Source organism: Perna viridis, chromosome 14 (assembly GCF_037379345.1).
Source record: "Perna viridis isolate PV_CMFRI_1.1 ecotype Kerala chromosome 14, ASM3737934v1, whole genome shotgun sequence".
Classification (NCBI taxonomy): Eukaryota; Metazoa; Mollusca; class Bivalvia; order Mytilida; family Mytilidae; genus Perna; species Perna viridis.
The window spans coordinates 32,410,137-32,434,716 of NC_142458.1; the positions used below are offsets into that span (position 1 = coordinate 32,410,137).

The window sequence follows — 24,580 nt, forward strand, 5'->3', positions numbered from 1 at the left end:
TGTGCTTTAAAACAGATATTAATTTTTTTGTAGAACTAACAGCTGTCAACTGCTGGAAAACAACTTTCCGTATAAATATCACAGATTTATCAAAGGTAAATAAAGAAAAAATGTCCTTTGTTTATTCAAAACAGAAACAAACTCATTGCTGAGACATGACATGTAAAAATTATGTTAAAAACTATTAACTTTGACTGCCTGACACAGAGTTTAATTTGTTTCTTCCAAATTTAACTGTCTATTTCGCTAAGAGTTCATTTTTATCTCCTGCTTTTGATTTTCATGTGTGAATTTGAGTTTTGGTATAATGTGTATATGCAAATAGGTAACGTTAGTAACCGTTTTTTTTTAATTCACTGGCTAGCTGAAGACAGTCTGTAGGTGTTTACAAGGTGAAATTTCTTTCCCTTCATTGAAAATCCATATTTCATTTTGTTCATCCAGTGTTCATGTTTACTATCAAGCAATGAATAAAAACAACAACCTTCAACAAATGACATAAATGATTTTTTTTTATTCTCACAAGGTAAATTACAAATAATAAAGTATACAATAATGTGAAATTACGTTTTGCATTTCCATATCCTCACGTACTTGCCTCACGTACCATTCTTCATTGCCCAACCCCTATCCACATTTACCTATATCCATTCATCCTATGACCTATATTATATCGACCTTTGCCTCATACCATATCATTCTTCGCCCAATGCCTTATTCCACGCCGTATCATCATTTAACCCATACCTATCCTCATTTTCCCTTTACCCTTTCCTGCTTTGACCCAAGCCTTATTCTCCTTTGCCCCATATCATATCATCCTTTTCCCATACCCCATTTGAATATGCCCCATTCTAAATTCCCTTAACTCCGTTCACTCATTTCCTTAAACATATTCTTTCATCCTTTATTTCCTTAATTTCATTACCTCTTACCCCATTCCCTCGATTCCTTCAACCCATCGCCTCTTACCCCATTCCCTCGATCCCATGACCCCATCGTCTCTTACCCCATTCCCCCAATTCCTTCAACCCATCGTCTTTTACCCCATTCTCTCCATCCCTTCAACTCGATCCCGTCAACCCATTGCCTCATATTCCATTCCTTCGATCCCTTCAACTCATTGCCTCTTGCCCCATTCCCCCGATCCATTCAACACATTGCTTCTTATCCCATTTCTTCGATCCCTTCAATCCATCGCCTCTTACCACATTCCCTCCATCCCTTCAACCCATTGCCTTTTACTTCATTCCCTAACTCCCTTCAACCCATTGCCTCTCACCCCGTTCCGTCTATCCCTTCACCTCATTGCCTCATTTTCCAAAGCCGTATATACTCTAAGCGCCATTGTTTCCATTCTTTGTACATTATCAAACAACTCTTAATATGAAAACTTACTGTATGCACACAAACAGGGCACAAATGACACCGAGTCATGACTAAGGTCATTTAAACTCAACTAATTATCAACAATAAAATGAACAACTATCATGTTCATATTTCCTTTGATGTTTCAGATAAATTTCTCAAAACAGTGTAAGAGAAATATGAAAAATTAAGATGAAACATGTGCAAAATATAAAGGTCAATAGTTTAACCACCACTATATTTTGTAGCAATGAGGCATTCAAATCCCGAAGACAAGAAAAGACGAATAAAGGCTCTCAAGAGAAAGAAACGAAATGCAAAACGAAACGCAAGCTATCACAAGAGGATGAACCAGAGAGAAAATGACACCCGGCCATGGTGGAATTCGATTGGGCACATATTTGATTACCTATTATCAAGAAGGCCAATAATGTTTCTGTACATATTCTTTGACCATGAAACGTTAAGAGGATGATTATTAATTGACCGATAAGTAAATAGATATACTTAATAACATATAATGTTTTTGCATAACATTTACATGTGTAAACTCATCAATACAAATGTGCATTGCCTAAATGACTTATACAACTATTGCTTACAAACAGTGTAATTGTAAATTTTGAATAAGAACTCCGTTTATCTTTTCGCAACAACGCCATTGAATTCGTTTTTTTTTTTTTTTTTTTTTTTGCAACATTGTTTCTGTTCGTTTAGATGACAGTTATCCTTGCCATTAACATTCCTTGTTACAGTCTTGACTATACAATAAGCAGTTGAAGCGTCGTTAAAAGTTTGATTAAAATATTAATCGTTATAGTGTTGTTTATTTAATAATAAATGCAGTGTGGGAGACAAAGACATCCCAATAATATTTCATTCAATCGAATTATTAATTTCTGAACACAATGATGTAAATATGATGCCGTCATTATATGACTCAACATAGCGTGATTTTCAAATGTATAAATATTTATATACATGTCAAGCTAAGATGATATTGTGTGAATGAATCCCCTAGACTTTTGAGAAAAACTGAAGCACAAAGTATAACACTAAAACAAAGTAAACAAAGAGAAATTTAAAATGAAAAACTTGATATCCTCAGACAGAAGGGGATTCATGAAATGTCATAAAACCACCAACTTTACTCTTATCTCCTATTCAGAAGAATCAGTTACAAACCACATAACCAGTCTTAGTTTCTCATTTGGATGGATTGCCTTTTTAATATAAAATTTATATTAATTGTACATAAAATTGACACTTTACTAGAGTTATTGCACTTCGTTTGGTTTGAGTTGGTCGATTTTAGTGTGAGATGAATGTATGATGAAAAGTGCAGATCGGAATACAGAAAAGACTAATGTTACCTAAATATATAGCATCGAAAGACCGAAAAGACATTGTTTGTTCGGAGGGTTTTTCCACACCATGAATTACCTGTACCAAAGGCAGTGTCTGTCTTTTATAGGGACTATTATTTAATTGATTGATTGATTTTAGTTAAACATATTATGGCACTTCATTCATGCATAACATGGAACCTTAGTGAATGATTGAACCCTGATGTGTAAGTTTTCTATGTTACTTACTACATGTAGTTCGTTCGATGCCATAAAAATCTGAAAATACATTTCTGTAATAAAAAAGCACATGAAAATAGTGGAATTAACTATTTTGAAGAGTTAAAGACTTTTACATGCCATGTGTTTCTAGAAAAGCAGAGGACGCTTACCCTACCGGTGCACCTGGTCCATGCTACCAGTTTTTAGTGGATTCCGAGTTGCTCATTTACTTTTTAATTTGTATGTATGATTTTAGTTACTTTATGTTCTTTTTTGTGTATGTCTGTTTTCCATGTCTGGTCTTTGTCCCTGGATTACATCCTTTTGATTACCGCTATAACCTTGGTTCCCTTGATTACTCTTTAAAATACGTTTATTGAAAGGTTTGATTTTCCTACTCTGTACACAACACTTCCACATAATCTCATAAAACAAAATTCGCATATCATATTGTTCTTTGATTAATCGGGATATGAATATATATTTGTTTGAATCATTTTAGATCATTTTAAGTAACAAAACACATAAAACTACGATAATTGGACTTCTGTTGACAGCGCTCGAATTCCTGTTAAACAATATTGTTAGACAATTTTTCCGTTCATTTTACAAATACCGATTATAGTCGAGTTATTGGAATTCACATGAGGAACATCGATGCACCACTTATGCAGGCCTCTTTCTGTATTGTTATGAATCACAAATTACGGAAACCAATCAGTAAAATCCCTTACAAACAACAATTATTAGAAAAAAATTACAACACTTTCAAATATTTGGCCAATATTTTGGCTCTTAACAAAGATGACTTCGATATTTATACTAAAGATTTATATCCTGCAGAACTGTCTTTGAATAAAGCAAATACAGATAATAACGAATTCACATTGATCCTAATATTCATATCAATAATGATAAACTTACAATCAACGATTAAAGAGACCACTTTTCAGGACCTATTGTTATCTGTCCGTTTTAGATGGCGACCTCTCCTAGTCACCCTCATATATATCAGAATTGGTTCAATTTGCTCGTATTTGCAACAATGTTTCGGATTTTACGGAAATCTTTACATAACCAAGAAATTACTACATCAAAGTTTTCAATATCATAAGCTCGTATAACATTTATTTTCAACAGATAAAAAGAACCCATTCTCAAATACAGATGTACTAATAAACGTACGGGTATCTCCAAGCCTATGTTTCATGGCAATATTTTCACCAATCTCGGAAAGCTCAATAGTCACTCAATTAGTTGACTAAACCGTTGAATAGGCTTATTCGCAAGGGATATAGTTATATTGTTGTCAAATCGTTAGAAATTGAAGTCGTATGTATTAACATTGATTTGCTCATATGGACTTTACATAGAAATTTACGCACTATATTTGAAAGCAGCGTTCGGCATGACACGGGTTGTGTCCTTATTGTATGATAATGCTAAGAATTGGGATTGATAATACATACGATGAGGACAATAACTTTTTGTAGGTTTAAACTGGTCTAGATCTGGCCTGTCAGTTAACTGCTAATATATGTTTATGCATTTTTGTGACGTATCATCAGTTTCTATATTCATATTTTAACAAGTGAGTCAGACCTTTTAGAACTGAATTTTAGGTATATTTAAAAAGGGGTAAGGTAGTGATAACACAAGAGTACTTTAATCCCTCCGTATTTTTTTTGCGCCTGTTCCAAGTCTGGAATTTCTTGCTTCTGTATGTTTTTCTTCGTTTTCACTTTCAGTTCACTTTTATGTTGCTGTAGTATATAGAGGCAATTACTTCGCTGTACTTGTGTATAATGTTGTTATGCGGTCAGCTTGCCTAGTAGTGTGATGGCTTCCTTGTCGTTCATTGAAGACCCATCGGTGCCCTTGAGCTGACATTTTATGGGGTTGTTGTCTCTTTGACATTTTATCAAATCCATTCTCCTTATATTTGACAAATTTTAACTTTATTCCACTTTCTTTTGCATCGGAGTTCGGTTGCACGCGTCGAAAACTTTCATTATGCAACTAAAAAAACAAATCATAATTAGTTTTACTAAAATACATAGTTTATTTTAGCAAGAGGTAAATACTTGTACATTGTATTTGTGTGTATGAAAAAAACCAACAAATCTTATGCAAACCTCAAAACTGTATTAAACGTTTAATAGAAACATTACACTATAATATCGTATTTTAAAGAATGTTTCACGTAAAAGTCAAAGTAAGAAATAACCTCTTAAAAGAGTTCTGTAGACATGAAACAAATTCGAATTTCAATAATTTTAATTGACCAGTGCAGGTCCGGGTGTCAAAAGAATAGGCCTGCAGCAGCGCTAAGCTTGTCGTAAAAGGCGACTAAATAGTGCTCAGAAACCTAGCTGGGGGCTAGGGCGCTCTGCCCACAGAGCAAAAGTAATTAGCAAAATACAGCGCGGGAATTTCGCTTATCTATCCTACCTCTGATTTCCACTTTAGAATTATTATTCAGAAAAGCACGAATTCAAAGTTTATTTAAATATTAAAGGGTTAGAACAGAGTCCAACACACACTCCAGCACTTTAAACAAGGAACAAATGTGTCTTCGGAAGTCCAGTGTTAAAAAATGAAATTACTTACATAAAATTAATCAGAAATTGCATTCAGTCATGCATCAGTTAATTACCATCGATTCCCTTTTCTTTTCTGATACTCAGTATTTATAAATTAAGTCATAAACATTCTATGAATGTTCTAGAACAATTAATAAAACAATGAATCATTAAAACTCTTGTTCGTTGACATGTTCTAGAAAATTCTATTATTGAAAACATACTACTTAGAACAGTACCATTTCAATATTTAGTAATAGTTCCTATCTAATTAGCATATGCCTTTTTCGTGCATTATGATTGGTTGTTCAATTTTTACCCCCTCAGCGTTGACTGTTTCTACAACAGTGTAAATTCCATGTACATATCGTAAACAAAATGGCTACCATTGCTCCAACAAAAGATAGAGCTGCTTAGAGGCTCAAAACGGTATTATCTACTTTATTCCATTCATTTTTCGGCATTGTTTATTCAAAACAATACTTCTGAAATAATATAGTTATCAGTAGTCCATAAATACTTTGAATATTGAAAATGACAACCATGTCTCGTTGTCGGTTGAATACCGCCATTTGCAACGTCGATTTCAGGACTGGTGTCAACTTCACTGAATGAAAGTCTACAAGGAAAAAAATATTTATATATTTCAAATAATTAGGAATTGGAATTATAAGGATTAAACACTATTTTCCCATAATTTATGGACAAGGAAAACCTGACCAATCACTCACAAGCATGATATAAAAGTATGAATCCTTCTTGTGAGTGAATGGTCCGATTTTATACATGGATAAATTCTAGGATAAGAGTGTTTAATCATATAATACAGGTCAGACAGATAAGGCCAAACAATGCTATAATTATTATAAAACATATTGTAAAATGTTATATCTGCTAAAAAGACTCAAATATGGTCATTAAAAGCTATTTTATATTTTAAACATTTAACATCTTAAACTTTAAACTTTAATCTAGTTTAATATGATTAACACATTCATAAAGAACAGACAAGATTGAAGTCATTACTACAACAATTTTATGGTCATCATGAATTCGTGGATCGTTATGGTGTATCCATCTGCATCATGAAAACTGATTTGTTCAATGGGTCATGGTTTTCCTTTCCTCTTCTACCCCGGACTTGACTTTTTATGAGCAACTCGGCGGGTGTTTCTAGAAAGACGCCTACCCAACCGGTGCACCTGGTCCATGCTCCCAATTTTAGTGGCGTCCGAGTTGCTTATTTGCTTTTGTTACTTTGTATGTATGATTTTAGTTACTTTATGATCTTTGTTGTGTATGTCTGTTTTCCATGTCTGGTCTTTGTCCCTGGATTACATTCTTTCAATTACCGCTATAACCTTAGTTCCCTTGATGACTTTTCCATATACTCATTTGTAAATTATTTTTAACATTCACAATAGGCCCTGTTAAAATAAAGCCAATTAATCAGTAACAAGAGAAAGAAGAAACCTAACCTTTGAGGCACAGTTATCCTAGGACCAATTCAAAATATAAAAATGTTCAATACAGAAATCAAGATGTCTGCCTTCCAGGACCAACATCTAATTGACAAATGAATAAAAAAATTGCTTGTTACAAACGATTTCCCTCCAAAACTACATGTGCCCCAAACAGTCCAATTACAACGTAAATCAATATAAAAAACCTGAGTAGCTACTTCAGAAATACTACCGGAATTTATGTCTGCACCGGAAAGGGAAGAGAACTTTAGATGAAAATTGACTTCCTGCGTTGGTCTTCCTCATGTTTCACGTGCAGGACATAATCGTATGATTCAGTTGTGGAATATTTTTTTAGGTTGTCATTTTGAATTAGAGGTAAGAAGTAGATCAAATATAAAGCTATAACAGATACATCCATTAAACAAGGATATCAAATAAGCGCAATTGCCGTTGTTTTGTTTTTTTCTTCAACAAGGTTTCTTCTCTTTTGCAAATATTTTTGTAATATGCGCTGGGACTCAACGGCACTTCCAATAGACGATAATTTTTGTAAAACAAATCCCGATTGAGTGTTTCATTAAAATATACTATTATGTGAATACGTGTGAAAAATTGATTTGGGAAATATGAGGTTAAGTGTTAACTCCCTTGGTTATAGTTTTTTTTTCTCTATGTATTGTTAATAACTTTTTTTGGTAAAAATCATCAAAATAAAAAACTATATAAATATTTTTTTCATACACTTTAAAACATTAGATATACATATTGAACACAAAGAAATGGGGGGAATTGGAAAATCACATCAATATATTAAATAACAGTTGACAACTAGCATAAGTATACATCTTCATTGAAACATACATTGGCATGTTAAATAAATGCTGTTTTACAGAGTGTAGGTTATTTATTGAATAGAGGGGGTTTCAACTGGGATTGCCTTTTTCCTTTGTTGCATTGCTTCCCTTGTTATTAGCAACAATTATTAGAAATATGTTATTTAAATTGTATATGAAGAAGATTACTAGTAAAATTGTATAATAAGAGTCATTTTTGTACAGATAAACATGCTTCTAGTTATACTTTCATGACAATCTGGTTTTTCAATTATATCTGAAGTTTTGAAAATATTTCGAAAAAATATAGTAAACAATTATTACCTTAATGAAAACATACTACATGGTTGATTTAATTGGATATCCATTGTGCACACATCAACTGTATATAATACATGTAGACTATAGAAAGTATTTGTATCAACAATTATATATTTTTTTTTCCATAGATGTCAAGTTGATGTGAAATAAACATAATTATAAAATATTACTGTTAATACATAGTGAAATTTTAAAAATGAATATTCATTTTCAATTAAAGTAAGTATCAGGGATCTCCATGGATCAAAATGAACACATAGCTCAATCTCTTGTTGGACACATTTTCATTGTGGCGCATGTCCTTTAACACAGAAAATAAATTGCCAAAGAAAGTATAATAAGGTTGAACGAGACGTATTTAATAGCACAAGCTTCAACATAGAAATTTATAAACAACAGTTATGGTAAATCTTTCTATCTGTACTGTCCAACTCGGTTATACTAAGGTGAAGTTTTCCTTTCCCTATAGGCTTGACTACAGGTCCACAGCTCTAGAGGAATTAAAGTAGGTGTGGTCATTGTGTTGTTGCCATTATAAAAGTTTTTTTTTATAATTTAACCACAGTAACTTATGACAAGTATAGGTAATTAATAAGTAAGCGTAATTGGGAAATACATTGTCGATTTGTAATGTGTGACTCAAATTGTTGAATACATGGCGGACGTCAAATGAACACATCGCGCTTGTTTTGAATTTATGGCGCAAGGAAAGTAACACATGGCGCAGCGCCATGCAAAAAGAGGTCATGAAGAACCCTTAGTATATATATGTACAAATTATCATCAATATTAAGTATGGCTATTTTTCTTAGTGAAACAATCTTTTTTTTTTTCAGAAATACTTCACATTACATTGTATACGGAGATTCTACTTGAAAATGTTTGCTTTATAGTCACTTGGTAAGGTTAAACATTTTAAAGTTATCTGAAAATTGAGATTACAGAATCCAAAAAATGTGTCTGGTTGGGTTGCCTACCTGTGGGCTGTTTCTTCTTAGGTCTAGCACAAAAACAATCAGGCTCAGCTTCGCACACTTTTGTTTCATTGACCAATTAATAATGATTTTGTATGTCAATTACATTCTAAAGTTTGAATATATTTCTGTTGTTGTGCATAGTTAGTTTGATCAATATTGCAAAGTTTTACCACAGATTCAACAAAATACTTTTAAGCTCTATTTTATAGCAAAAATTGAAACCTTATATAGTCTTACATAATCTATTTTGGGTTTACCATAAATATTTCAGATTTCCTTTGGAAAGGGGAGATAACTCTAAAGCCTATTAACTTGATAGAAACTCATAACAATGCCTTATATGATAAACTTAATTTAGAAATACACAATGTACTAGATATTTCAGCATTTATTAAAAAATCATCTACGTATTAAAACATTTTACAAATTAACAAAAGAGGGAAAAACTGACAAAAAAACATGAATTTTACTGAGTAATCCCCCTTTATAAATGTAACTTTCTTTTGAATTTTAACATCCATTCATTTCTTTTCTTCTATACATTTGGATCAAAGTTCTATTAATTTCAATTAAAACAATTTGTTTTAATTTGTGTAAGGTTAAACTAAAACAAATTAAATACATGTACAAGTGAATTCATCTTGTTTGACGAGTTTTATAGTGATAAATTTCATGATGCAACCAATAAATCTATCATGTATGATATATTTTTTTTTATTTTATATGAAAACAGTACAATATGGTATTTTTCTTCTTTCCATTGGTGATGTTTTTATTACATTCTTTATTGTAGATTGATACATTTCCTGTATAATACGATACATTTCCTGTATAACAGGCCTTTCTTGGTATGTACTTATTTAGTATTATTAGAAACATTGTGCAGTTGCTTGGGCTAACATATAAAGAGCTCTCTTCTTTGTGTCCTAGACAGACAAGTTATGAAAACAATCATATTCTAAAACCATTTATTAATTCAATCTGTCGTCTTTGGCTTTAATTTTAACCAAACATTATAGATTTTAAACTAGAATATTGAAGAAAATATATAATTTTACAAAGTTTTATAGAAAATTTGATGAGATGTTAATTTTACAGAAAATGGCAAGATGTCAATATAGGACACAATTATTGGAAATGCCACAATGCAATGATGCAAGAATAGCGTTAATATATAGATTTGTCTGCAGAGAAAACATTGATGTTCTCCCAGACTTCAGTATTGCAGAGGAACTTGCTGATCCATGCACATACCCATGTGACTGTAATTGTTGCAATTGTAGGACAAATGCAGGTGTTATAGTTGATCCAGAAACAGTGGATTCATCTGATTCCCTGTTTGGTCTAAGTGACACGTGGTCAGATGATTCATCCACTGTTGATGTCACATGCTGTACATCAGATGAAGGCAGTATGGCAATTTCAGAATCAGATTCCAGTAGCTTTAATCTAGAATCACAAACACAATCAATTTTGTTTGATGATTATGACAGTCAACTGTGATCTAATTCTGAATATGCTGTCAAACATGTAGCAGAATCACCTGGCATTTGTTTCAGTGACAGTGACTGTGCATTTCAGCCTCCAAACTGTTTACATAACCAACAGGAGGAAGTATCCTTCATTGATGCTGAAACACAAATGTCACCTGATCTTGTTGCAGGTTCAGCAGGTTTACGTTTCAGTGATGCAGAAACTCAGCCTCTTTTAGTTATGAAAATAATAAATTTTCTAACTACATTGAAGTGAGTTCTAGTGATACTGAGACTTACCTGCATGATGTTTCAGGTGAGACAAGTGAACTTCCTTCCCTGCATTTAGTAATTCCTCAGCCGGATGACAGTGATACGGATTCATCATCTCATTCTGTTAGCATTATGATATGCAGGAAATGAAGATAGTAATAACACTATTTCATAACTATGCTAAGATAATGATTTTAATTTTTATTTAGTGAGAAATAATTAAATACAATATATTTATCTAATTAAATCTAATTATATTTAATTAAATGGTAAAAAAAAATTACAATTCATCTGAGTACAGCACCGCTTCTTTATACATGTACCTGCAAATGTAATATTACATGGAGCCCCAATCACATTATGATCTGCAAGAACCAATGACGAAAAATAATAATACAACTGTTGCATTCCAATTTCCAATATCATTTGTTCCAACTATTGATGGAAATATAAAAAATGAGGTGAGATTATTAAAAAAAAATAGTAGCTATTAAATGCTTATTTAAAGTCACCTTGCTTTGCTGTTTAAGTTTTGCTTGCACGCTTTATTTATTGCAGCTTGCTTTTTAACAGCTTCCATTTATATATTTACATGTAGCTTTAGTAAGTAAGGTAATATCTGTTGATTAATATGAATCACAAATATCCTCAAATTCCATTTCACGTGGAAAAACTAACCAACCAAACTGCTATTGATTTGCATTTAATCGCAAAATCGTACAATGGAATTGGATGCAGACGAATCACTGGTTTTGTAAAATATGGAGAATTAACCCTGATAATGTCCTACCGTCAAGTCTCCAAAAGAGGATAATTGGTACAAAAAACAGACGGAAATATTTAAAAACATGTAGAAAAGCACATGAAGCAGTACTTTTTCTAACCGAACCATTCAAACATTCAAAGATTAGGAAAGTAGAACAACCTACAGAAATATTAGCATTGAAGAAGAAAGTCAACACCAAATTGGGAAATGAAAAGAAAAAATTGAAGAGAAAGGTTTTAAAACTAAAGAAAGTAACTAAAGAACTAGATTTTTTAAAACTAAAAAATATTACCAAAAAGATGAAAACCACATCAACACAAATCAGTGAAAAGACACCATCACAGGAAGAAAGAACAACTCAATGCAATACTTTTAGAAATGTAGTAAACTCGTTAAAAGATGAAGTTAGTTATTGGCAAAATTTTTATGATAATGAAAAAGAAGACATGGACATACTGATTAATGAAATTAAAGCAGACAATTTTGAACCACTGAAAGAAAATAAACCAGTCCAGATCTTCACCGGCCATACCATTTGTCCTTTACCATCCATTTCATCCATTCATAACATGATGAGAGAAGCAGAAATAGTGTGTGGCATGCAGATAGAGGAAGTCATAGATGAAAATGAAAATATAACCCTTCTCAAAGATGCCACAACCAAGCAAGGCTATCATTATTATGGTGCTAGATTAATACTAGCAATGGAGAATATACACTTGGTAATATTTCTTTTGGAATTATCAAAACATTTGAAAAGTTTAAAAGTGGTCCTTAAGGTTAAGGGTATACAAAGAAAGACTATACAAAGATAGACAAGGTAAATGACAAAAATCCAAAAATAAGTTTTTGAAAAATACTCTAAAAATATTGGTTTAAAAATACCTAAGTGTCAGCATTTGGACTTTCCAGTTGTTTCAAAATCCAAAAATATGATTGACATGTGAAAACAAAGACGTTTTACATACACAATGTAGACATCAGATGCTCCGGAAGTGTAAGCATGTCCTGCTCTGCCAGTTTTTTTTTTTTTTTTTTTTTTTTTGTATGTGGATTAACTTAAACAGTGATTATTTGAGTCAGGATTACTATTTTGCAGTTAGTGAATGTTTTATGAGCTGCTTGTCTCACAATGTACCCATCCAAAACATATTATCAAGTTTATTTAATTATACAGTATCCTGTGATATATAAATTGATTTTCACAGGAATTAAGGAAATAGCCAGTGAATCTGCTGAAAACTATGTAGGTGCTACTGTTGATATGGTCAATGATAAAGAAAAGTTTTTATCTAAAATCACCAATTGTATGACTGATAAAAGTAACACTGTACTAAAGGCTAATAGATTTATTTATGAAATGAAAAATGAGAATATAGATGATGAATTAGCACTGGACCTACATCAATTTTAATGTTCAATACATGTACTGATTCAATTTTATGAAATTGCTGAAAAAGTTTCAAGAAACACTGAGCAAAAACATAATTTGAAATTTCCAGGTTTATTCAATAAACAAGGAGAATCTTTTACCAAGAACTTATTAGTATGGGTTTCAAAACTTTTATACAATGAAAAGGTAGGGGAACCTGTTTTTTTTTTTTCAACAGTTTATGGTGGAGAGTGGAATTTCCAATATACCTATAATGAATTTGAAGGGAAACCGTTTTAATGTATTTTTTAACAATGCTTGTGGAGTTTATTACTTGAGGGAGAAGATAAAAAGTTTTATTCCAGGCCACTCATGTGGATCAAAACCACATTTTTTGAAACAGTCCATACTTCAACTTCTAGAAAATAATATTGTCAACTCCATTTTTTGGCACTGGGCATTATTAACACTAAAGCTCCTTATTTTTCAATAGCATCAAAGGATTTACCCATACTTGAAATGGGTCCTATATTTAATACATTTGTTAAAGAAGTGGAAAAAATTACCAAAACTTCAGAAATTATTTTGAACAATGATTATGATTTATTTAATGATGAGAAATATGATACACCAATATATCAGATGGCACTTTTAAAGGGAGAATGGAGTTCAATTGTTTTTGAAATCATTAAAGATGTTACTGGAGTAATGTTGTTAAAATGTCGGAAGTTTTTCAATTTTTTTACCAAATGGAAAATATCAACCAACCCTGAAAGAATTACAGGAAAATGAAAGCTGCTTTGCAACTAACATAACCAAGGAAAGGATGTTTGGACAACTCGATAGATAAAAAACTGTTTCCATCAATATCAATGTAACATCTATAAATGCCAAACTTATGCTGCGTAATAATAAAACTTTAGACTGGTTAGAGACAAAACATGACAAAGCAAAAATTATAGAAACAACAAGAAGAAATGGTGAAAAATTGAGGCAAAAAGATATAAGGGAATTTTTGACCTTACAGTTAGAGAGGGGTTCAATTTTGAAAAAGAGAATTGAGGGAAAAGAAGCCAAATTAAAAAAAAAATAATGTCCAAACTTGTTTACTCCATCAGGCAATTTCAAAAATGGGTGGCAAATGGAAGTCAGAAAGAGAAGTAGAAGATTTTTTTAATCCATTAACTTACAAAAAGAACAAAATTTTAACTGTTAAACAACAAATCACAGAAAAGACATAGAGAAGTAAAAAGTCGATGACAAACTTATTTTTCGAAAAGGGGCTGATTTAAACCAATTGGTAAAAAAATTAAAAGAGCTAATTTTACTTGAAAACTCAGAACTCAACATAAATAACAATTGTCAGTCAAGTGAATTAATGGAGATACAACCACCTGTTCCATCACATCATTCATTAAAAATATCATGCAATTCATCATCAGCTTCAGATTATCCACCATCATCAATAGAACCTCCATCAGAACCATTGGCTCATCCTGTATCAGAACCATCTTCCTCAGACTCTGTAAACCAACATAAAATAACCCAATTGTTTACAACAGAAAAGTACTACAGTTCCTGAAATCTCGGAAGATATTCAGGGTAAAAACTGTCAAGGTAAACCTTTCCATAACATGAAATATGTATATGAATTTCACTCATATAATTTGTATTGAAACCAAATTTGAAGGAATTAAATATAATCAAATAACTCTGAATGCTGGGATGTACAATAATTGTTTTTTAACAGCACTATTTTAGATTTCATAATGACTGAAAATTTTAATATTGCAAAATATCAAATGAAAATTAATTTCAACATCATTATAAGGTAGTAATGGCCAGTTTGTTATGATGTTGAAATAATTAATTAAATAAAGATGTTTCCAATATTTGAGTTTCGCAAGTTATAAACTTTTTTCTCTATTATTTTTGTTAATTGATATTTTTTTCTGTTTGGCTTTGGTAGGAATTATAGAATCCAAATTTACACGCAAAATACAAAAGTAAAAACATGGCTTTCAAATGAATCATATTTTGTTAACGATGAGACCAAATCAAAACAGGAATTTCATCTGAATAAAATTGTCAATTGTGAGGTACATATGTTGCACAACACATCATAAAAGAACATGAACCACTAAATCAAAGAGAATCTTCATTTCATCCTTCAACACTTTTGAGAATGACTGTCCTTGGTGTTGTTAATGCCACTAAATGTGACAACTATAATATTTTAACTACTGAAGATATAAAACTTTTAACAATAAATACATGTGGAATTAAAGACTTTATTCTTTATTTAAAAGTTTGCTTATTTATTAACACAAAGCTATATATATTTTGTTTTAACCTATTGTGGGGAGCATTATTATAAACTTTTGTGTGCTTTTTAAATAATTTCAGAATGGATTTGGTTAAAGCATTGTTTTAGTTGTATTTTATGTTTTTAATTTTTGTTTAGCATTTTAAGTTATTTTAGAATTGCTTTTGTTGGTACATTATATCAGTTGCATTGTATGTTTTTAATTTTGCATTCAATAATTATAAATATAGTACTTAATACATGTTAAATTACTATTTTACAGATTATATATTGGAATCCTAAAACTAGAGGAAAAGAAAATAAACGTTTGGACAAATATGAACTCACAGTTGACGAATTTAATAATGATCTTCTGGAAGGCACTCTTAAACTGAAATGTAAGCAATATATATTTAAACAAGAATTATTTTAATGCATATATCTTTGTTTAGTTTAAACATATTTTATTTGCGTAATTATGCAAAAGGGATTAGACACAAGTTAGACAAACTTATTAAGTCTTCTTCCATATACAGTGTGTGACAATACATATTGAAAGCATGCAAAAACAATACAATAAATATATAAACATAATATTGACATGATATAACTAGCAAATATTGTGATGATGTGATGATGTATGTGGTTGTTTTAAATATACTTACAGTATCAATGATACTGATTAAACAATATGGAAACTCTTAGATCCTTTTATATAATTATATACGTGACTAAAACTTATTGTATTTTGCTCATCGGTAAGAGCTGGGTGATCACACGTTAAGGTATCTAAATTTACTCGACAATTTTCCGGTAACCAATTTAGATTAATAAGGAGTCTGTTTCTAATATCAGAATAGCGAGGACATTCAAAGAAAAAATGATTTGAATCTTCAATGCTAGCACCACATCGGCAGGATGGATCCGTTATAATGTTAACTCTCGAGAGATCATAATTTAAAAAGGAGGCCGAACATCGTATTTGTGTTAAAATAATGTTTAATTTACGATTTCCAAACTCGAAATATTTAGGAACTCTGTTTGTTGGATTTGATTTACTCCTCTTTAATTCATTTTTAAATTTACCTATAGATTCAATGTTACGAGTAGACAAATTGAATTTATTCCATAACCGTATAGTTGATGGTAAAAACGGGTCTTGTGTCAAAGACAGTCGACAAAAAGGATGTATCAAGTCATTTCCATTACGAAAGGGGTAAACTGTTGTACTCTGAATTGTTGGTGGGATCAAATTGTATAAATATTCTGGAGCATTATTATGTTGAATACTATAGAACAACTGTAGTTTTCTTCTTTCACGTCTTTCTGCTAGAGTTTCCCATCCGATTTCACTATAAATGATTCGTGCACTAGTAAAGATTGAAAGTCCAGTTACTATTCGAGCAGCCTCTAGCTGCAATTGTTCAAGTTTATTGCAATAACCCACGCCCATATTGTCCCAAACTTCACATGCATATTCAAATAACGGTCGAATAAAAGTAAAATATAGTGATTCAAGATTCTTTCTTCCTAAACTATACTTAAGTTTTCCGTAATACATTTAAATGTTTCGATACATTTTTGATTATACATTCAACATGATTATTCCATTTTGCATCGTTACTAAATGTTGCACCTAAATGTTTATGCATATCTGTAACTGGTATATTTTTATCATTAAATACAAAGTTTATTTCGGGAGTTTCAATATTAGAACACAACATAATTTCCGTTTTGTCAGGATTAAAAGACATGAGCCATTTTTTGGACCAATCACTTAGCTCTCTGAGGTCATGACCAATCACTGTCTCTATGTGTGATAAGTCACGATCAGAGTAGCTCAGAGACGTGTTGTCTGCAAATAGTCTACATAAGGACAAAAGATTTTCAGCAATATCATTGATATATATTATGAATAACAGATGAGCTAAAACTGAGCCTTGATGCACACCAGCTGTAACGTTGCAAGGTTGTGAAGACGATTTTTTTTTACTACCCTTTCTTTTCTATTGTCTAAATAACTTTGAAACCAATTCAATAAATTTCCACATATACCATATGACTTCATTTTGTGTAATAACCCATGATGCCATACTTTATCAAAAGCTTTTGAAAAATCGCAAAACACAAAACAATTTACCTCATTATTTTCTAAAGAATTTAAAATACAATTATAAATTTCTATTAGTTGATGAACTGTTGAACATTGTGGAAGAAAACCAGACTGATATTCAAAAATGAGCTTATTTCTTTGTAAATGGTTAAACACATGTTTATAAGCAATGCGTTCCATCACTTTTCCAACACAATTTATCAGGGATATTGGCCTATAATTAGATGGAAGAGAATTGTCTCCTTTGTTGAAGATCGCAATTACATTTGCAATTTTCCAGCTGGTAGGAAACTTACATTGTTCTAGGGATTTCTTAAATATAATTCTTAAAGGCATTGCTACTTTTTTTGGGCATATTTTCAACATTTTATGACTTATCATGTCAGGGCCAGATGCTTTATGGGGATCTAATATTTTTATTATGTCTACGATGTCAGATTCATTTATTTCAAGTTCTGTTAAGAAAATATTTGTCTTTTCTTCAAAATCAGGAAGAGGAACATTCTCGTCCTCCAGAGAGGAAATTAGACTGAATTATTTACTAAGCAAATTACATTTATCGTCGTCTCCTTATGCGGTATCACCAATATTTTCGTCATTAATAATATTTTTAAGTGGGGGTATTTCACCAGAGCCCTTATGAGATTTTATAAGCATCTTCATTATTCTCCAATAAGTTTTTGAGTTAGCAGCATTATTGAGTATAATATTATCCAAACTTTTTTCGAATTTTTCTTTTAAGTATTTTTTTAAGATTATTTACTTTGTTTCTTTGCTTTTTGTATTTATTAATGTCAGTTTCTCTTTTAGTTTTTAGGGCCTTTTTACGATATCGGTCCCTTTTTCGAATTTCCTTTCTCAGCTGACTATCAAACCACGGTTTCTCATTATTGTGTATCTGAACTAATTTTGTTGGGATACTCTCCCTTGCAATACCAATAAACCTTTGGGAAAAGGTTTTACACATATCATCGACATCCTCGGTGTTAGACAAAAGTTCGTCCCAATCAACATTATCAAGTCGCGACGAAAAATGCTCTAAATTAATATTATCACATTGCCAAATTTCTCTTTTGAATGATTTTTGTACATATCTTGGACATTTTAGAAATATTATTGGGGCATCATGATCACTTATTTCTGATCGTACTTTAAGTACATCTGTTAATGAATATTGAATTGTATTACTTATTAATATTGGGTCTAGCAGTGTGCTACTGTGATCAGTCACCCTTGTCGGTTTATCAATTACATTTTTTTAAATTGAAGAGATTCATTGTGTCATATAATCTATTATTGTGGAGCCTAAATAAATTCGAGTTCAGATCACCAGTTATCACAATATTTTCGTTAAATTGGTAACTGTGCTTTATTGAGTTGTTTAGCCTTGTCCAAAAGTCAGCGCCCGTCCATTCTGGTCGATAAATACAACAAAGTAGAAAACATTGATCTTTATCTTTTATCTCTACCCATAATATTTCGTCAATGGGGTTTTCGAGTTCACCTTTTCGTATCATTGATATACCATCCCTTACAAAGATCAGTATACCGCCACCGGTATTGTTACGATCCTTACGGATAATATTATTAGAAAAAGAATGGAGCTGTCATCATTATTGATGCTTGGATCTAAGTGAGTTTCAGTAACGGTTACTATATCAAATTCATCTGTGAAATTTTCTAGAAAGTCGACCTTATTTCACAGACTACGGATATTGATATTGCATATGGAGAATATGGATTCGTTAACTCTAGAGGTAGATCCACTTTCCGAATTCGGACCCGGGTTTGTTTCAATGTTGCCAATGATAAGGACGTGTTCTAAAACATACAATAGGAAAATAATATTAATGTTGGGACTTAAGCTTTGGAGAATGCAAAGAGAGACGACGAGAAATGAACACCTAAAATTTGTAAGTAATATTCTGTCATAGAATAATCATTACTTTTAGAGGTATAACAAACTGTCTTAAATGAATAATCACGAAGATTGAATAAGCCAATAGCCGCCCTATATTTTTCAATACAATTACCCATTTGGTCTCAGTTTAAGAAAAATACACACAAGGGGGGCGGCTAAACGGCAAAAAAAAATACAAACAATACTACGCATTCACACTCATCATCAGATTTCACGAAAGTAAAATTCAAAAAAAGAAATACAAATTATAACTAAACAAAAATGAAAAAACACGGTTTGCATTGTAAATAAGTGTCGTGAAGCGTTCTTGGGAATTTGGATAATATTCTAATATCATCGTCGAAAAATAAATATACTTAACTTTTACTTTAACTACAGTATTAGGTCTGACTTTAAATTATTAAAAGTTGTTCAAATATAAATGAAAGACGCAGTTAATGTACAATGATTAATAAAATTCAAAAGAACAAAAACAAACTTTATTTTAAATCAAAGCCACTTGATAGATATAATATATTATTCTAGTAGCTCTTTTATTTTGATATAAATATCATATATACTTTACACATCACAATTGGTTATTCAACTGACCACTATTTTTCTTTAAATACCCGTTACGTTGTGAGACGCCCCCTAATTTGACTAAAAGAGGCCATCTAAAGGATTGAAATAAACAATATTAAACCATAAATGATAAGTTTGTTATTTGTAAGATTGAAAGCATATTATTCAGTTAAAAATTTCATAAGTAGTTGATAAGCCTAACGATAATATATGAGATTGAAGAGATTAAAAAGAGCGAGGGAGAAATACCAACTGCCATCTCTCAATGTCGATTAATTGTACACGTACATTTTTGATAGGTATTCAATGACACTACTTTCGATTGTGTATTGAAATCGATCAGTATAGTACGTCTAGTCATGTAACATTGAAAAGGGGTCAAGGTCTATACTTAAAGAGAACAAAAAGAGAGAAATAAAAATAAAGTGTGTTTAAATACTGGTAATAAGTCTAATTGTTTCTTTAGTGTTAAAAGTACACAATAATTGATTGTAGTTTTATATTTATTCATGTGGTGATATTTAATATATTTAATATGGAATGACTATAAGGGAACAAATAATTACTGATGATTATTTTGATTATAGTCATCCTAATTGCAATTAATTGATAGATAAAAAAAATGGAAATGAAAAAGTTAAATTACTATTTGCGAAAGACAGCATTACAAAAGTTGAATTTACATGAGATAAATATTCACAACTCTATTACTTAAACCATAATGAGAAAAATAAATATATAAATATATATCAACTGTTAATAATAGCAGTCTTTATATTAGTATTTTGAAGGCATTTTAAGTTGTAAATTATAGTAGTCAGTCATTTAAATTGGAAAAATAGAGACAACAAGTTAATTTAACAATTTTGTTTGATTGAATAGTTTATCCCCCGTTTTGTTGAGAGTCGTTATCCTCATTGGTATCCGGATTGCGGCCAGATTCTGATCGAGCGTGGCGAGCTGATCGGTCAATACCTCTTTCAAAGTTAGAGATGTCCTCAAAGTTTTTTTACGATTTCTTTCCTCCTATCTTCAAATCTTTTAACAAAGATGCGTCCATCTGATGTCCAATATGCGTGTATTTTGTCATTGTATTTCAATATAGAGAGTTTTTTGGTCAAGTCCGTTCTAAATTTGGTAAGATTTTCAGTAATGAAAATACCATCTGCATTGTTTTTCAAATATTTCTTATTTGAGTAGACAATAACCCTGGTACGGTAGGACATGAATCTTACAATTACTTGGCACTTTCCATATTTGACTTTACCGATGACATGACTAAGGCTTATATCACTGGCCGATAAGCTCAGACCTAGCTGTCTGTTGCACAAATCAACGATAATGTCATCCGTATTAACAGGTTGAACTATATTTCCGCTTTGATCGACAGGTACTGTAATGTTGTGGAACCGGAGACTAGTACGTCTAGAGTACTGTTCTTTACTCTCTATTCTGTTTTCCAAATCTTGAATTTTTTTATTAAGCGACCCAATCTCTGAGTCCCACATGTCTAATGTGTTTGAATTTTCTCTAACCTGTAGATCAACTTTTTGAATCCATACAAATTGTTTACAATTTTTTTCTTTGTGATTGTTAAATAAATGTTCATGTTCATCGATAGCACTTTTGATTGGCTCAATATGTGTAGATATGCATTTTTGGACCTGGTCTTCAATGAGTGGGGTTAGGGTCTCACCATTTTTTTCTGCTAGTAGAGGAATTATCGTGTTTAGGACGTCAGGCCTGGTGAGCGCTTCAAGGACCTTGTCAGTTACCGTTTTCCTTGCAGATGATGTCTTTTTTTTCGATATCTCGAAGGTCTCCTACAGAGTTCCGACGCTTGATCTGTCTCATGTTTTGTTTTTGAGTAGCAGGAAGGTGATCAGGACTGTCTGGGATAGATCGTTTATTCGATTTAGATGATGATAAACTGATAGTAGGTTGAGAATTAGACACCAGCATGTCAGGATCATGTCCACTCTCTTGAACAAAGGAGGCGGCCATATTTGATGTTTGTTTTGATTAGACCGTGCAACAAAAATCTTTTCAGGAGGACTTTTAAATAAGTCAAATGTGTATAGAATTGCAATATTTATACTAAACCGACAGTTAATTATTTAAGTTCCAACTTTCAAACTTCCATCATGTACGTTATCCAACAATAATTCCAAATAGGTAGAAAAGCAAAATTTACACGTCCATGTCTAATAGGAGCATGCCCAAAAAAAAACCAAAAAAAACATGTCTTTGTTTTTAACTTCTTACGAAATGTGTTTTGAGAAAATTAAAATTAAGTATGACCTAATACTTTGTTTGTATTTTTTTTTATTTTATTCATTTAAAATCAAATAATTATGCTTCTTAAGTGTGAATTTTTTTCCTTTTTTTTCAGAAATAATTGAATTGGTGAAACAGACTTTAGTTCATTGATTTTGATAAACAGTCAGTTCCTTGAAATAAGTTTGAGTTATCTCTCTTTGTTAGTAATTTCAAAAAAATCTATGTTTTTGGAAAACTTCATACGTTGCTATAATTAGAAATGGGGATATCTCTTTATTGAAAGAGTAATCAAGGGAACCAAGGTTATAGCGGTAATCAAAACAATGTAATCTAGGGACAAAAACCAGACATGGAAAACAGACATACACTACAAAGAAAATAAAGTAACTAAAATCATACATACAAAGTAACAAAAGTAAATGAGCAACTCGGACTCCACTAAAAACTGGGAGCATGGGCCAGGTGCACCGGTACGGTAACCGTCCTCTGCTTTTCTAGAAACACGAGTTGCTCATAAAAAGTCAAGTCCGGGGTATACAAACGAGGAAAGGAAAACTATGGCCAGTTGAATAAATCAGTTTTCATGGTGGTGATGGATACATCATAACGATCCACGAGTTCATGATGACGACCATAAAAAGTCTGCGTAGTCCCGGCAAGCTCTGGTATAACGTATGAGTTGTGATATGAACACTCCATACGCAGGAGCCGAAGGAATGTTGCTACAGATGAAAGGAAAGTTGATAATTCTGAATGAAAAGTCATCACGTTTGTCGCAAAGTTTGGTCAGTAGTTTTCCTTTACCATCGATTTCTAAGTGTAGGTCAAGATATGAGGCTGACTTCACAGTGTCTGTAGTATCTTTTATCTCAAGTTCTTTTGGGCAGATGCGATGTATCAAATCCCCGAAATTAGGATTGTTTAAAGATAACACGTCATCTATATAGCGGAAACTGAGATTGAAGGATTTAGCCAAACAATATTCTTTCTTTCTGATCAGATCCACTATAAAGTCAGCCTCATAAGAGTGAAGGAATAGGTCAGCTAGTAAAGGAGCACAAGTTGTTCCCATTGGAATGCCGACCGTTTGTTGAAAAACACGTCCACCACACTGGACAAATATGTTGTCGATTAAAAATTCCAGCATTTTGTAAACATCTTCCTCTGTATATTTGGAAGATGATTTGGAATTATTTCTTACAAAGTACGAGGAATTTCTACCAAGAACTATATATTTGTATCTAGGTGTACCATCTTTTTTGGAAAAACAACGATGTATAATGTTTTTAAGTCGGGATTTTAACTGAGTATGGGGAATAGAAGTATACAGTGTTGAAAAATCATAGGTTTTAATGCTATTATATTCAGATAATAGTCTTGAACTGAATGTCTCCAAAAGATCTTTTGAATTTTTCAGGATCCACATCGAATTAATACCACTACGGGAGTAACAAGTGTTGTGGTAGGACTGTAGACCCTCTTTGATAGTTGTGAGTATAGAAGTTAAAAGTTTTTAAAGAGTTTTGGTGGTACATTTTGCAGAACCAGCTATGAAACGTTGTTTGTATGGATTCTTGTGAAGTTTAGGAATCCAGTACATAGACGGTCACCAATCAAATATGGTTATGTGGTTTTTAAAGGTCAAGGACTTCTATGAAAGAAGTTACATATAAATTTGGAATTTTATCGGATATGTTTTTTTCCTGAATTAGCTAACCTGATATATAAAAAGAATAACCTAATAATAGAAATCACAAGACCAGGCATTCCAAACTGAACATTAATTAAAGTCAATAGCTACAGTTACACTGAAAAGTAAATATCAACAGGACGAAATATATAATTCATTCAACTCATAAATATACAAACATATCAAATGAAAATACTAATTAGCATAAATAAAATAAAACAATATCATAATGTAGTATGAAATTTAATTATTCTTAACCATAGGTTGCGCCTCTCTACTTTATAATGTAGTATAAAATTTAATCATTCTTAACCATAGGTGGCGCTTCTCTACTTTATAATGTAGTATGAAATTTAATCATTCTTAACCATTGGTGGCGCCTCTCTACTTTGTAAAAACGAAACAACTTCAAAAATATGTAAATAATACACAAATTCACTCTACTACAATTATAACAAATTTTATATTGATTTTCTGTGTTGAAGATCAAATGTTGACCCAAATTTTCAAATTCCTACTTTCTCATTGGTTTATAAACAATAATCAGTAGGTTAAAGGTCAGACAGGTCAGACTACATGGCTTTTTAATACCCTTGCCATCGACCATGCTGATAACAGAATTGCAATTCTTTCATTTGAGTAAAAACCGCCTTTCATCATAAAGTGTCAGCGGCAACGTAGGTAGACACGAGTTACAACGGAGTTAGAC

At 31.7% G+C, this 24,580-nt stretch overlaps 2 long non-coding RNA genes across 2 annotated transcripts; one reads left to right on the plus strand and one right to left on the minus strand.

Moving 5' to 3' along the window:
• Window positions 1-2,155: 2,155 nt before the first annotated feature.
• LOC148599018 (uncharacterized) lies at window positions 2,156-7,191 on the minus strand. The gene is made up of 3 exons (XR_015918506.1): window positions 6,997-7,191; window positions 5,547-6,137; window positions 2,156-4,955 (listed from the first exon to the last, which is right to left on the minus strand). It is a non-coding gene; the product is annotated as an uncharacterized LOC148599018 (long non-coding RNA).
• A 14-nt stretch (window positions 7,192-7,205) lies between these two features.
• LOC148599019 (uncharacterized) lies at window positions 7,206-22,358 on the plus strand. The gene is made up of 6 exons (XR_015918505.1): window positions 7,206-7,359; window positions 8,975-9,038; window positions 9,909-9,963; window positions 15,587-15,701; window positions 19,101-19,329; window positions 22,294-22,358. It is a non-coding gene; the product is annotated as an uncharacterized LOC148599019 (long non-coding RNA).
• Window positions 22,359-24,580: the final 2,222 nt, after the last annotated feature.